Raw genomic sequence first — 16,091 nt, 5'->3', positions numbered from 1 at the left:
AAGGTCAACGATGGATCAAGCAGTTCTGGTTGAGCTGTTTAGGCATTCTATATTTCGGGTCATGGGATTCTAAGTGACTATTATTAGAAGTTGAATTTGTTCCTTCTGGGCTTGATTTATTGCTCAGTTGGTCCATTTTAACAACGTCTAGCTGTATTTATGTTTCATATTTGTTGCTGAGAGTACTTGTCATCAGATGAGCGGTCGACTTTTAATTATGAGGTCAGCTAATGCCTTGTTGGAATTGCCAATATCAGGTAAACAAGTCTCCGGATTTTTCTTCAAAAATTCTTCCACATTTATTTTCCTTCAGATATGTGCATCTATGCCTGTAAGTTAATTGATTTTTAACTGCAGTGGTCCTCAGACAGTTTCTGTAATAACTTCCACATCGGAGAAGTTTGGGGGAGCAAGGTAGTTACAACAACAGTCGTCCCATATGATAAGAGCAAAATCGAGGATGTGCTGCATCAAATGGAGTGAGATTGATAAGATATATCTCATTTTTACCCTAGGTGAGGACGTTGCTTTCTCCATCTTTCCCCATATATTGTCTTTTATTCCTCCTCTTTCTTATTATTCCCCTTCTAAATTATGTTTGTGATCAAGGTGTCACTGGCTTCACTCCATGAGATGCGACTCCTGAAGCAACAAATGAGTTAATGCAAAGAGAAAACCCTGGTATTTTGTTCGTCATGATGCGCGAGAGCGTAAAGGTATGTTGGAGAAACTACTATTTTTCCATACAATCTTTTGACATTTTTCTTTCTTTGATGAAAGAAAGTGGATGCATCCCATCACGAACTGGAAGAAGATGATGAATTATAACATTCAATGGCATAAAATCTTCAAAATAAGATTGCTACTGTTCCTAAGAACAAAGCATAGAAATAGCCAATTCCTCATGAACTCTTTTGGTCATCTTAATTGCACTCCCTAATCCTTCCTAACATTGACAATGCTATTACCTTGGCTACCATCAAAGATATTTACATAACTTATTTTGCCATCTCTGACGTTTCTAGGTCATTCACAACAGGAAAAATTGAAATTTACTGATGTGTTCATATAGTTTTAAAATATTTGTCTGTACTTTGTATTGCTCCCATGTAACTTGGAAAAACAGAGTCTGATTTCTTTTGCACTTTATATTAGGAAATTTTCGATTGAATGTCCTCTCTATTACATTCGGGAAAGAATATAGGACTTTATGAATTTGATGCTCTTATGTGTAACACAATTTGAGTTTCCACGACACTTGAGTTTTGATTAATTTATTTGGCGATTTCCTTGATCTTTTACCTTCTTTTCACCCGCTTTTCGGCTCTATATAGGAAAAAGGCCATTGATGACTGCACTGCTTTTAAATTAATGGTACTGGAACTCTGTATGTCCGTTGAAACAGGTAACTCCATTTGCTATGTTATCGCGCTCTGCAGTAGGAAATAAGAGGTTCAACTTTGGTAAGTCCAGGGTAACGATTGTGTTTGCATTTGGATTTTATAAGAAAACCTATTAGTTAAATGATTCGTTGAAATTAGAACATTCTTGTTTGTACATGCCAATTGCATGCATGCATGCCTACACTGAGACTGCTACAAATTTAGGCACCTGCATACCCATGGAAATTCATGCATACTGAAAGCCATCACCTTTCTTCAAGTACTCCCTGTAGAATGCAGCTTTAAATGTTTTAAAATCTGTTTATTGGTAAAGTAACCCCATGTTTTATTGTTTCATGACTCACATCGGCTCAGTTCTTTCATATGGTGCTTTTGAGTATCGCGTTTCCATAGTTAATGGTCTTTCTCATTTCCTGATCTTCTTTTTATCAGACTATAAACTTGCCTGGAAATCCTAATGCGGTTGCTGAATGCATGGAGGCTTTGATGCATGCTCTTAAGCATATAAAAGGAGACAAGAGAGAAACATCCTCGTCACATTCCTCATGCAGTGGCGGCACCTACAGATACATGGAAGAGCAGTTATATGTTGGCAGCTGCTAGTGGCATAGAATGTAGTTGTTCTTGTTTCCATAAAGATATTCTAGGTGGCAGAAAAGATTTTGTAAGCGTACATCTTCCTGATTACAAGTTTTGTCTCTTTACTTTACAAAGATTGAGCTACTACCATAGTTTTCTGATTATTTTTGTATTGTCTGTTTTTTGCTTCTAGCATTTTCTATTCATCCAGAAGTATCAGATCAAGCCGTAGCTCGTTGTTATGGTCTTCTGCTTGACGAATCACAACCACCATCGGGTAGGGTGCAAACAAAAAGGGGTCCAAGGGATCCACCATCAGGTAAGTGCAAAGGTGGTTAGCTGTTTTCAAGCAGCCCAACAAACTAGACTCAATAACAAAGTTAGTCTGTATTGAACAGGTTTGAGAAGCCGGTACGAGGACAGAACCGAAAGCGATGCTGGTATAATATGTGACTTCTGCAACAAACCAGGTTTGGCTTCCTTATTAGGTTTAGGTCGTGCCTCAAGTTCCAAGCCTACGAGGTTCAAAAACAAACCAGGTATGACTTCTGCAAATTAATATTTACTGTTTCAGTTACATTCCTAATTGCATGCCTTAATTTTGATTTATTCGATGAGGTCATTGTGTCTGTTTTAGTTGGTACTAGAAGTAAGTGAGAAAAAACATTTGTGGAGGTGGCCATAAAATCGGCAGACGATATTGTGGCAAATAAGTTGTTTACCCTTTTTACTATTAATGTCCGGAACCATATGACTTACACGATATTGTTGGCAGCCTCTGTTGGTCAACAAATTGATATCAGATTGTGTGGAATTAGTAATTTTGGAGAAAAGTGATGAATATCTCTTGATAATTCCCCTTGGTGGACTGGGTGTAAGATATGTAAATTTGGTCCCTGAGCAGGCAATTAGAGGTGTGGGGGTTGTTGGTTGGTCTCTTGAAGGAGTGCAGTGATGCACCTAAATGAGTTCTAGGGTAAGACAAAACGAGTGTAGTGTTGTCTTGGTTGGCCCAAATTAATGAACTTTCTCTGATGTTAGAAGGAAATTTTCTGCGGAAGTTACCCTATAAAATGTTCTGGCCACAATCTAGTCTCTATAAATCGCGCCTCTTTTGAGGAAAAAATTACAGTCTGTTGTTTGAAAATGAGGACTTAGTACCATCGGTAAACTTGGAGAACCATTTTTCGAATCTCTCCTGGAGCACCTTTGATTTAAAGTGATTCTAGTGGGCTGTGGGTGACTGCTAGAATCCAGAGTTTACTCTACAGGTGTGCGTCCAATAAAAACATATGTGAAAATTAGCTTATTTGAACGTTTCTATTTAATCAATGCTTGTAGTTGTAGTTTAGCTTTGAGTCATGGTGCTCAAAGGAATGAATAATACTTTGATATTTTTGAGGTACCTTGGCTTTTCATATTTGACCAAAAATCGGCATTTTCATTGTGTATCCCTAAGGAAGAGGATGGATCATTATTATTAAAAGGCATTCTGACACAACTTCTTGATTTGGTGATTCAAAGAGGTCACTTTGTGGATGCCAAAGTGATAGTAGAATGGATGTTCCCCTTTATGAAGGGGTGTTCACGGTCGGTTTCGGTTGGTTTTTTTCTATTTTTTTGTCATAAATTTATCTCGATTGGTTATTGGCGGTTTTTTTCGGTTGTCGGTGGTTTTTGGTTATTGGCGGTTTTTGGTTATTGGCGGTTTTTGGGTTATTGACGGTTTTTAGTTATTGGTGGTTTTCTCGGTTATTCACTAACATATGTTTAACAATAACTAATCAGTCGGTTCGGTTTGCCACGGTTTTTGTTGTCTTATCAAAGTTAGATACGTAATGGGTGAATGTTATGTTAGAATATATAGCCAATTATGTGGGACGTCAGTATTTAATGAACTATCAGATGAAAAAAAAATCCTCAGTGAATGATCTTATGCTGGTATTATCTACCTCTATGATGGGAGAGATTTCTATATCCCAACCAGGTGCGCCTGGATACTCCTCTTTGAATCAATGTTTTTGAGAGGTCACTTAATTGATGCCAAAGCAAAAGGGTAAAGTTGTTTGTTGTTTTACTCGTTGTCAAAGTCGACTTTGATCCGAGGTACATGATGACCAAAGTAGCTCTCTCTCGTTATGTAAAAATCTCGAGTTATGTATTGTCGGAACCTTTCTAGGCAGTGGACAAGCAAGGTGTATGCACATAATGACTGAAGGGCAGGCTCTAGTTCAGTGTCCATACCAAAATGAACATCATCTAGATCCTCTTATCCCAGGTATAGTCCTTTGACAAAGCTATCTGATTATTAGACTATACGTCCTTTTAACATATGCATGTGTTGGTTTTCTTGTTTAAAGGCTCAGCAAAGGCTCGTGCCAACAGTGTTGAAAAATGTGTGACAGATGAAGTCTACCGTATGATTGTCTACCATATGGCTGTTTAGAGGGGTTTCAGTCAGGGCGGATTATAGCGAGCAAAACGGCCTAACGCACACCTTGTTTAACGACCTAAAAGTTCAAGCTAATCTGGACTCAATTAAACCTCTCTTCAACCTCGGGCTTCGATACCAGAGATGTATCTAAGGTTGTGATAAGATTTCTAACTGATTTGAAATATCCTGCCAAGTTTGATTTAATCTATCAATTAGATTATTTAATCTATCTACTCTATGGTGAAGGGAGATATAAGTAGCGGGAGTGTTTAATCAGAGCAGAAGCTGGGCTTCAATAAATCTAATATTAACAAGATCCAATTGTCTTTCTATTTTTCTTAGTTGTTTACGTAATTGGATTACAGACATAAGCATAATAATAAAAATAAATATTATGAACAATACAAATGATGAATATGCACAAATATTTTTGATGTTCCAGATCAAACTGAGTTGCTGGAACAGAGCATACTTAGAAGATGAAATGCAAAGAAAAGTGAAATAGTACCAAAGTGTTGAATAAACTTCGGAGAGCTTCTATTAACTCTTGAAAGCTTTACAGAATGAAATCTTAATCCTATTTATAGACTCTTCTAAGGGCACACAAGTAAAAGCGGGTGTTCATTGGGCCCCATCGATTAATTACATTTGTCGGTCACAAGATGAAAACAACAAAAGTAAAAAGATACTTTTATAAAGTTACTTTAATAAAGTCGGATATATCCAGATGAGGTTGAGTAGATGCTGAGTCATAACTTCATCGGTAGATCCATAGTTATTGTATTCTTCAGATAAAGTAAAATGAGTCCAAGTTCAAAGTAGGGGTTGAGTCATCACCCGGTTGGTAGATTCCATCTGAACCCTTTTTTCATCAAAATTTCTGTCGATTTGTGAGTAGGATGGATGAGTGACTCCGGCATCTTCATTTTGATAAGGCTCATAAGTCTTGTTAGAAGTGTCTTCTTCGGATGAATCAATCAGTGTGATGTCGTCAATAAAGAGATCCTTTTGTTTTTTCTGAAAGGCAAGCTTCTTATCCTGGATTATTAGTTCGACTTACGAAGCATTTGGCTGATTTTCGTTTAATTGAAGTAGAATTTCCAATAGATCATTTTCTTCATATTTTTCTTCGAGTATTCCCTGAGGATACTTTGATCTACTGTTGGACCAAGAGTTTTTAAAACATTTTGTTTGGTAATGGACTCATAATTATAAAAGGTCCACAACGAAAACTGAGTATTAGGACAAGAGGGAAAATTATTGGGTTTGATGGAGTCCAGGTTAGCTTGAGCTTTTAGGTCGTTAAGCGGGGATTGCGTTAGGCTGTGTTGCTCGCTATAATCCGCCATGACTGAAACCCCTCTAGGTAGTCATACGGTAGACTACTTAAAACCTAAATGGCTTCTTTTATTAGCAGTATGTCTAAGAAATCTTGTGAACTTTCTAGCTCTGCAATATCCAAATCAAGTTAAAATATAGAAGAATTAATTTTCACTGATGTAGAAAGTGTGTTAAATAGGTGGATCATTCCTAAAATAGAACCTTTTCAAGTTTACAAGAAAGGATCTTTTATGCTAAGATCATCTTATGTTGTCAAAACAGTAGAACAGGCAAAATCTGTTCTTGAAACTCAAGAGGTAATACCTCTTTTTCCTCCCAAGCTTATAGCTAAGGAAATCCTCACTAAATATAATTATCTGGACATAGGGTTAGTACAAATTGCCCTAAAACCATGAACTCGTGAAGGATTGAACACTTCTGTCCTAGTGTGCTTAAGAGACGCCAGACACTATAACTTTACGGATTCCTTTTTAGGAATGGTAGAAACTAGTCTTTGTAAGGGACTAGTCTATTTTGTCTGTTACCCCAACCTGACACTTTCTATGGACGACCCAAATCTGCAACATGCTTTGCAGATAAACTTACAGACATTAGGCTACAATATGATGTCTGGATCCAGAAACATAGTTGTTATTTATCGCATATGTTTCAAAGCAATGAACACGATAGCACCTAATGTTTTAGGTACATCAAAAAAGGGATCGACTACCTTATTTCAGGTAGATACGACCAATGCAAATTTGGTCGTTCCCAAATGCATAAGATGGACTGATGTCACTCTCCCCTCTGATTGGCTCTTAGAAAATGCCTCAACCTCTATCTCAAAACCAATAGAGCCAAGGAGAGTAGAACAAATAATTGAACACTCTCGTGGGGATGTTGAAGTTTACTTCTCACCAAGTAGGAAGGGCTTGTTGTCCTTATCTAGCCTAGACAAAAGATCTAATAAATCTGAACCAGCTAGATACAGCACTTCCTCCATGTCTAAAAGAACCAATCCTCCTCCCGTAAAGGGTGTCATGGTATCTGAAAATGATATCTCGCATGCCGCTTATAAAGCAGCTTCTAATCCCGAAACTTCTGAAGTAAATTCTAATGAGTCTACAGTACAACCTGAAGCCACACCATTGGAACTCAGTTTTGAACCTGGGAATTATCAGACAAATGAAAGGGTTAACGTAATCCAAGAAACCTTTGTTCCAGATATGAAGCTCATAAGTAAGGAATTTATGAATAAAGTAAATAAATCTTTTAGAGAATGGTACTTTAAAGCTTTTAATAAAGAAGAATTATCTTTCTTTAAAGATGAATTTAATAGGATACAATATGCCATTTAAACAATGATTTGTCTTATACCAGGAAAGAGAGTCTGTCTCAGTCATAACAAAAACACCTATGATCAAATGGACTCTAGCTTCAGGAGAAACAGTTGAGTAAATTCATCCTCCAGGAAGTTCCGTAAAGTTTGAAGGAATAGAGGCCAACCCCTATGTAGTACCCTCCGAATCTGACAAGAATTTAGGGAAAATTCAAAAATAGGGAAACTACACTAATCTATGTTTAAAAACAATGATGGAACAAATGGATAGAATAGAAAGTCAATTAAAAGTTACCGAGATCAAATCTTCGGTATAGTCTATTCCTTCGGTATGTTCGAGTAACCAAACTCAAACCTTAAAGTCAAAATCTGAAATTAAATAAGGTCAGGACCATAAATTTCTTAGGAGTTCAACCTAGGAGATGAGCCCTCTAAAGAATTCGTTAAAAGACTGGTTGATAGGTTAAAAGGAGTTAAAATCTCAGATAAACAAAAAGGAAACATTTCTGTACTATCTCATAATTCTGAGATAGAAGAATCTGATTTAGACTCTGAAGAATTAGAAAATTTTAGGAGTCAATTAATGGAAAAACAAACTAGTAGGATCATGCCAGTTAACATTAGAGGAAGCCGCGTGACTTATCCACCTTCAGCACCTACTAGGCAATATTACCCAAGACCAACTCCTCAAGATATTCTCTTTGAGGAAAACTACATCAACACTGCTGCTGAATATGGTTGTAGAACCATCTATGAATGGAATGTCGATGGACCATCTATGAGTGTGATTATTATAAAGCCATTATAAAAATGAATAAAGCCATTATAAAAATGAATGGTTTGAGCATCAACACGCTTACTCAAAATGAAAGCTTTATGCTAGACTTAATTGATACAATTACTGATCCACAGGCTAAACAAGAGGCAATAGAGAGACTTTTAAGTCTTCAAAAGGATAAAACCCCTAGGGATTTTAAAACAGATCCCAAGGAGATTGCTGCATCCCCTGTCTATACTTTAAGAGAGGTCTTAGAGAGAGCCTCTCCACCCAAACCTGTCCCTTTACAAGATTTAAAACAAGAGGTTAATAACCTAAAATCTGAAACGAAATCTCTTAGGCGGAGAATTGAGATTCTTGAGTTACAAGCTGAAGCTAATTACTCAGTGACTCTCCCTTCATCTTCGTTTTCCTTTCCTGATCTCTCTGACATAGCAGGACCATCTGAAATCAGGATAGACAAAGGAAAAGGAAATTTAATGACAGAACCAAAGAAAGTTTTTGAGCCACCCTCAAGAATGAAAAATAAGGGAATAGTAATAACGAACCTTCTTCTGAAGAAAGAGATAAAAGTAGAAAGGAAATAATCACTGAAGACAAAGGAGTAGTTTCTGAAGAAGAAGAATCACCTGAAAGAGAATATTTGACTGTAGTACATGAAATAATGAGTAGATTATACTGTATTAAGGTCTCAATTGTTATTCACAATGAATTAACAATCTCTACTCTAGCTTTAGTCGATTCAGGTGCCGATAGATATTGTGTTAGAGAAGGGTTAATACCCACAAAATATTTTGAGAAAACATCTCAAACCTTAACCACGGCTGATAATACAGATTTAAAGGTAAACTATAAATTGTCAAGTTAAACACTTATGTCTGTCATGAATAGGTCTATAAAATTAGTCTTCGTGTTGGTTAAAAACCTAAACACTGATATTATTTTAGGAAATCCATTCCTCATTTTGATAGAACCTTATACGGTTGATAACAATGGAATTCATTCTGTTCTAAAAGGGAAAAGGGTAACATTCGAATTTATTTTCCCTAAGAAGGTAGCTTTTATAAACAACCTTCACCATTCTGTTTCTCACAAGGAAAAGCAAATTGCTTTCCTAAAACAGGAAATTAATATGATTTCCATTACCAAACAGGTGGAGCATCCTGCTACCCAAGAAAAGGTAAAGGCCTTTATGTTAAAACTAGAAAAAGAAGTGTGTAGTGAAATTCCTACCGCTTTTTGGGAAAGAAAGAAGCATATGGTCAAATTACCATATGAACATGACTTTAATAAAAGAAACATTCCTACTAAAGCCAGGCCTATTCAAATGTCAAAAGAATTGGTAGGATATTGCAAGAAAGAAATAGACCAACTCTTAGAAAAGGGTCTAATCAGGAAAAGCTATTCCCTTTGGAGCTGCTCAGCCTTTTATGTTTATGACGTTGTTGAGATTGAAAGAGGAGCCCCTATGTTGGTAATTAATTATAAACCTTTAAACAAGGTCTTGCAATGGATTAGGTATCCAATCCCTAATAAAAGAGATTTACTGAACAGGCTTTGTGAAGCCATAATATTTTCAAATTTTGATTTGAAAAGTGGTTTTTGGCAAATTCAAATTGCCGAAGAAGATAGATATAAAACCGCTTTTACTCTCCCATTTGGACATTATGAATGGAATGTTATGCCATTCGGTTTAAAAAATGCCCCTTCTGAATTTGAAAATATTATGAATGACATTTTCAGTGCTTTTATGGAATTCACCATCGTTTATATTGATGATGTTTTGATATATTCTTTTGATATTTCTCAACATTAGAAACATCTTCACACTTTCTTTAATACTATCAAGAAAAATGGTCGTCTTATCTCTGAATAAGATAAAGCTTTTTCAAACAAATGTTCGATTTTTGGGTCCAACATTACTCAAGGATCAATTACTCCTATTGATCGGGCCCTTTGCTTTGGAGAAAAATTTCCTAATTAGTTGAAAGATAAAAACCAATTGCAAAGGTTTTTGGGAAATTTGAATTATTTTGCTGATTTTTATAAAGATCTTGCACAAGATTGTAAACCTTTATTTGCAAGGTTAAAAAATAAACTTGCACCCTGGATTGACGACCACACTAAGGTTGTCCAGACTGTAAAAAGAAAGATACGGTATTTATCGTTTCTTGTCATTTCCAATCCCAATTTTTATAAAATTGTTGAAACTGATGCATCCGAACTGGGATATGGAGGTATCCTGAAACAAAAGGGGCCAGTAGGTAAGGAATAGCTGGTAAGATTTACTTAAGGTTTATGGAAACCTGCTCAGCAAAAATACTCAACTATAGAAAAATAACTTTTATCTATTGTTCTTTGCATAACTAAATTCCAAGATGATTTATTAAATCAACAATTTCTTCTACGCATTGATTGCAAAGCAGCTAAAGATGGTTTAGAAAAAGATGTTAAAAATCTTGCTTTTAAACAAATTTTTGCTCGCTGGCAAGCCTTATTGGCAATCTTTGATTTCAATATTGAATTTATTAAAGGCGATTCTAACAATCTTCCTGATTTTCTTAACCGTGAATACTTACAGGGTTATGGCAAGTTCTAGCAACAGGGGAAGAGGACAAATGTCTTTTAACAAGGGCTAAAAACCCGAAACGAAACACACTATTAAGACCGAATATATTCGAAAACCATTTGCAATTCCCGTCATGTGCTTTGAACAACTGGAATATGAGCAATTTAAAAATTGTGTTAATCTCTGGGCACTTCATTATGAAAAGATCCTTGAAGAAACTGGGTCTATGACATTTTATCACACCCCTAGGGGTAATGGTCCACAAATAGCTTATTCCAAAGTTATAATCAAGAAGGTTATGTCCTTCGATGAATTTGGGAGAGATCCTAATCGAAATCGTTCTCTTATAGAGAAGATGTCTTATAGGCTGTACAATTACTGGGACTATATTGAGTCTTGGATTAAAACATTTATTTACCAAAATGGACTGAAAACACATTCCTGGTTTTTTCAAATTGATGAAAAATTTGAAGCACATTGTCCTAAATGGTTTTTACTTTGGTGGGATCAGTTTGGTCCAGAAAAAACATTTTTACCCGAAGGCTTATTTCAAGTCTTCTTATATTATTGCTGGTGGTTATCACAATAGAAAACTTTTAAAAACTATAGCTTTGTTAAACGCGAAAAACTTTTATATTTTCTTATTGATTTCAATGTACCCTGGATTTGGGCATGGCAATATGCTTTGGAAGATATCATTAATTTTTCCACTCTTGTCCGAATACTCAGTTTTCGTTCGTGGGCCTCTTATAATTATGAGTCCATTATCAAACAAAATGTTTTAAAAACTCTTGGTCTAACAGTAGAATCAAAGTATCTTCAGGGAATACTCGAAGAAAAATATGAAGAAAAGGATCTGTTGGAAATTCTCCTTCAATTAAAGGAAAATCAGTCAAATGCTTCTCAAGCAGAACTAATAATCCAGGCTAAGAAGCTTGCCTTTCAGAAAAAAAAAAACAAAAGGATCTCTCTAGTGACGACGTCACACTGATTGATTCATCCAAAAAAGACACTTCTAACGAGATTTATGAGCCTTATCAAAAGGAAGATACCGGATTCACTCAGCCATCCTACTCACAAATTGACAGAAATTTTGATGGAAAAAAAGGGTTGAAGATGGAATCTACCAACCGGTTATGACTCAACTCCCACTTTGGACTTGGACTAATATTATTTTATCTGAAGAAGACAATAACTATGGATCTATCGATGGAGTTATGACTCTGTATCTACTCAGTCTCGTCTGGATATATCCAACTTTATTAAAGTAACTTTATAGAAGTATCTTTTTAATTTTGTTGTTTTCTTCTTGTGGCCGACAAATGTAATTGGTCGATGGGGCCCAATGAGCACCCGCTTTTACTTGTGTGCCCTTAGAAGAGTCTATAAATAGGATTAAGATTTCATTGTAAAGACACCTTGTAATTTGAGAAGATAAATTTCATTCTGTAAAGCTTTCAGGAGTTAATAGAAGCTCTTCGAAAAGTTTATTCAACACTTTTGGTATTATTCTTTGCATTTCATCTTCTAAGTATGCTATGTTCCTGGAACTTAGTTTGATCTGGAACATCAGAAATATTTGTGCATATTCATCATTTGTATTGTTCATAATATTTATGTTTTATTATTATTATGCTTATGTATGTAATCCAATTGCGTAAACAACTAAGAGAAATGGAAAGACAATTGGATCTTGCTAACATTAGATTTACTGAAGCCCAACTTCTGCTCAGATTAAGCACTCCCGCTACTTATATTCTCATTCGTCATAGAGTAGATAGATTAGATAATCTGATTGATAGATTCAATCAAACTTGACAAGATATTTCAGATCATTTAGAAATTTTATCATGACTTTAGATACATCTTACAAAAGATGATGATGTGCACATATGTGATCATAGTATACCATACGAAGTTCCCTCTCCAATTCAGTTGATCAGTTCCACACACTAAGAAAAAAATTGAATTCATATCTAGAAAAAGTTAGTCAATACCATCTTTGTGAAGCCATGACTACGCATCAATACCCACCTGAAAATGGATTTGAAAACAACAATTTCAAAGGTTTTTAACCTTGGAAATAACAAATGTGAATCAAACGATTGAGACCCAGGTAGAAAATTAAAATTGCAAAGAAAAAAATTTCCTCAGACTTTGGGAAATTTTGTTCTCTGATTTGTGAAAAAAAGCAAATAGATTATTTACTTGGGTGAGAATGGCGGGAAAAAGAGGGAATGTGAACCCGAGAGGAGAAGATGATATCCTCGAATGAGAATATGCCACGTGTAAACGTGTTTGTAGTTCTGGTCAAATGAATTCCCGACATGTGTCGTCATTGATGGGCTTCGGCTGTACTTTCTGGATTTGTGTAAATGGCCCACAATAATCTCTCTTCTTGTAAAAGCTAGGCCCGATACTTGGAAAACCCAAGTGGTGGCCCACATTTTTTACTCATCCAAATATTGCGCATTTTTATTTTTTTTGGTTTTTGAAAAACAAAAATACGCAATGAAATTATACTCCCAAAGCTCACTCACTCTATTAGTCTATTCAGTCTGAGTCCTGGTTTTAGGTAACCCAGGATTTGTTTGTGCCTACTTCCAAACAGCGATGTATAAACATAGCTCTCCTCAGTGTCTCACCATAATCCATACAGTTGGTGTTTCATATGGTTCCAAGTGTGATCACCTACCCTGGTAACACCATGCCGACGATGATCTTGCCTGAAGAGGCTCATGATATTGTACCACCAGCGTTTGCCGCCTGTTACGGTGTCCTTCCACGATGCTCTCGACATGATTTTGGCGGAGGATTTTTTTGAGCTTGACCTTTTGCCTCCTTACCCGGCTTCACTCAAGGTAAACCCTAAAAGCGAAACCCATTTTCTTTTTCATTCTTCGCCATGCATGTTTACCTATAAATATTTTTTTGGTGGACTGGGTGTAAGACATGTAAATTTGGTCCTTGAGTAGGCAATTAGAGTATGGGGGTCGTTGGTTCATCTCTTGAAGGAGTGCAGTGGTGACCTAAATATTCGTAGGATTATATCACAAAACCAGGAGATGCTTGCTACTTAAACTGACTTGTGAGTACCTGCAGACACTTCATGTTATGTTATTTGTATGGAGTGCCATTTGAACCTCCGCAATATTCAAATAAGACTCAGTATAGGGCCTCTTTTTCTATGCTATTTGCTATGTTGGCCTTTAGGTCTCTTGCTATTCAGGCTTAATGTTTATGTTTTCTTTATGTTGGCCCATAGGCCTTGTTGGTTCTATTGTGATAAGAGGAGCCTATAAAAGCGAAAAGACAAAATATTTAACGAGTCCACTATATCATATAAGATATTGTCATGATGCATGCATTGAAAGCAAAAATGCATTGTAAGTTAAAATATAATATTTTGCCCTTGGAAGTTGAAACCAATTTATTGGTTACATTGTGACAAGAGGAGCCTATAAAAGCGAAAGGGCAAAATATTTAACAAGTCCCTAAACCATATAAGAATCGTCAGAATGCATGCGCCTTATGCCATGGATAACGTGGAAATCAGACTGCGATTTACTCTTGAAATTCAGTTTTTGAAAGTTGAAAAAATTTAACGCTAAAAGAGAATACCCATGTTCCAGTGATATCTTCTTGGTTGCGTCACGCTACTGAAATATCTGTCCGGGTTTATTAATGTGGCTGTGTAATCTCCGAATGCTTAAAGCTTCCTTATTAGGTTAAGGTCGTGCCTCAAGTTCCAAGCCACTAGGTGCAAAACAAACCAGGTATGACTTCGGCAAATTAATATTTGTGGTTTCGATTACATTTGTATTTGCATGCCTGAATCATATATTATTTGATGAGGTCATTGTTAGTGTCTGTTTTGGTTGGTAGTTTGGAAACCTAGACTCTACTCTTTTGACCTATTCAAGTTCCACTACGTACTCCATCAGTTACTAAGGAAAGGTATTACTCTTTAAAATCGTTGATCCATTGCAAATAGATCGACAACTGAGAACTGAGAAGGGTTGTCCAGTAGAAGCGAGAAAAAATATTCTGATGTTGTGAATACAAAGTTATTGCCAAAAGGACCATCTCTGCAAGGAAATTCATTTTGAAAACAAAGTCATTGGTGATCTTTGCCATCTATTAAGACAGATCGAAATCGTACAAAATTTCATGATAGGTCAAGTAGTTTTGGGTGAGATGTTCCGGCATTTTGTCTTTGGGGTCATGGGATTCTGAGTGATTATTATTAGGAGTTGAATTTCTTCCTTCTGGGATTGATTTATTGCTCAGTTGATCCATTCTAATGACATCCAGTTGTATTTATGTTTCAGATTTGTTGCTGAGAGTACTGGTCAGTCAGCTTTTAACTATGAAGTCAGCTAATGCCTTGTTGGAATTATGGGTAGTGAAATACCTGCGTCTCAGCCACTCTACTCTCTGATTTGTGCTGCTATAAATAATGGTGCCATAGCATTGCATTTAGCTTCTGCTCAGCCAGAAAGTAAATTTGAGAATGTTGCTGCAAATTAATTGCAAGCTGCTGAATTGAGAGTTGTTGTTCTGACAGTAAGTGATGGTGCTGTCCCTGGTAGGAGGTATGTTACTTTATGTCGTATTTTACAATGTTTGACAGTTGGTTTGCCTGGAGCTTGTAATGCTAGTCCTCTTCTAAACATGTGGTGTTTTAGTCAAATGCTTGGTTGGAACTTGGAAGTATCATCCTGCATTGGTTTTAGGTCTATACTATTCAGGTCTATAAACAGCTTCTCCACATATTATTTGGGTAAGGTCAAACACATCCCGTGCACAGAAATTGTTTACTATTTTTTTTTATTGTTCATGTCCCAACCCATGTGGCTTAAAGTTTTATGGGTTATAGATGGTGTATGGTATTTATAGTTATTGGTAGCCCACTATTGGACAACAAATTGATATCAGTGTGTGTCGAATTAGTAATTTTTTTTAGAGAAGTGATGTTTATCTCTTGATAGGTCCCTTAACATGCATGTTTACATTGAAACAATTTTTTGTGGGTGACTGCTACAATCCAGAGTTTATAAGTATGGGTCCAATGTGGCTAAACCATGGATAGGTTCCAAAGCTGTCCAAAAAGAAAGATGTTTAGTTATTGTGAAAGTCAGCATTTAGTGAACATTACTATTTAATGATTGCTTGTAGTTTTTGCTTTTAGAGTCATGGTGGTCAAAGGAATAAAGGATACTTTGATATTTTTGAGATACCTTGGCTTTTATAATTGACCAAAAATTTGCATTTTCATTCTGTATCCCTAAGGAAGAGGATGGGAGGTTTATAATTCAATATTAAAAGCATTCTGATACAACTTCTTGATTCGGTGTTTCAAAGAAGTCACTTTGTGGATGCCAAAGTGAAGGCAGAATTGATGTTCCCCCTTATCAAAGTTAGATAGGGAACGGGTGAATGTTCTGCTAGAATACATAGCCAATTTTGGAACATCAGTATTTAGTGAACAATAGGATGGATCTACTTGGTGCATCTGGATACTCCTCTTTGAATCACTTACTCATTGTCAAAGTGAAAACAAGGGAAATACTACTCTTTGCTGCAATATTTGCAAAATCATTTAGCTAGTCATCTCCATGACTTTTGAGATGCTTCAGTCTCGACTTTGGACCTGAGGCGCCAATGCC

The 16,091-nt window shown here is 36.2% G+C and overlaps 1 pseudogene; it reads left to right on the top strand.

Annotated features, from left to right (window-relative positions):
- Positions 1-217: 217 nt before the first annotated feature.
- On the top strand, positions 218-15,257 carry LOC120007232 (annotated as a pseudogene).
- Positions 15,258-16,091: the final 834 nt, after the last annotated feature.

This window comes from Tripterygium wilfordii, chromosome 10, assembly GCF_013401445.1.
Source record: "Tripterygium wilfordii isolate XIE 37 chromosome 10, ASM1340144v1, whole genome shotgun sequence".
In the NCBI taxonomy this organism is placed as follows: Eukaryota; Viridiplantae; Streptophyta; class Magnoliopsida; order Celastrales; family Celastraceae; genus Tripterygium; species Tripterygium wilfordii.
This window is presented reverse-complemented; position numbering and strand designations above follow the sequence as displayed.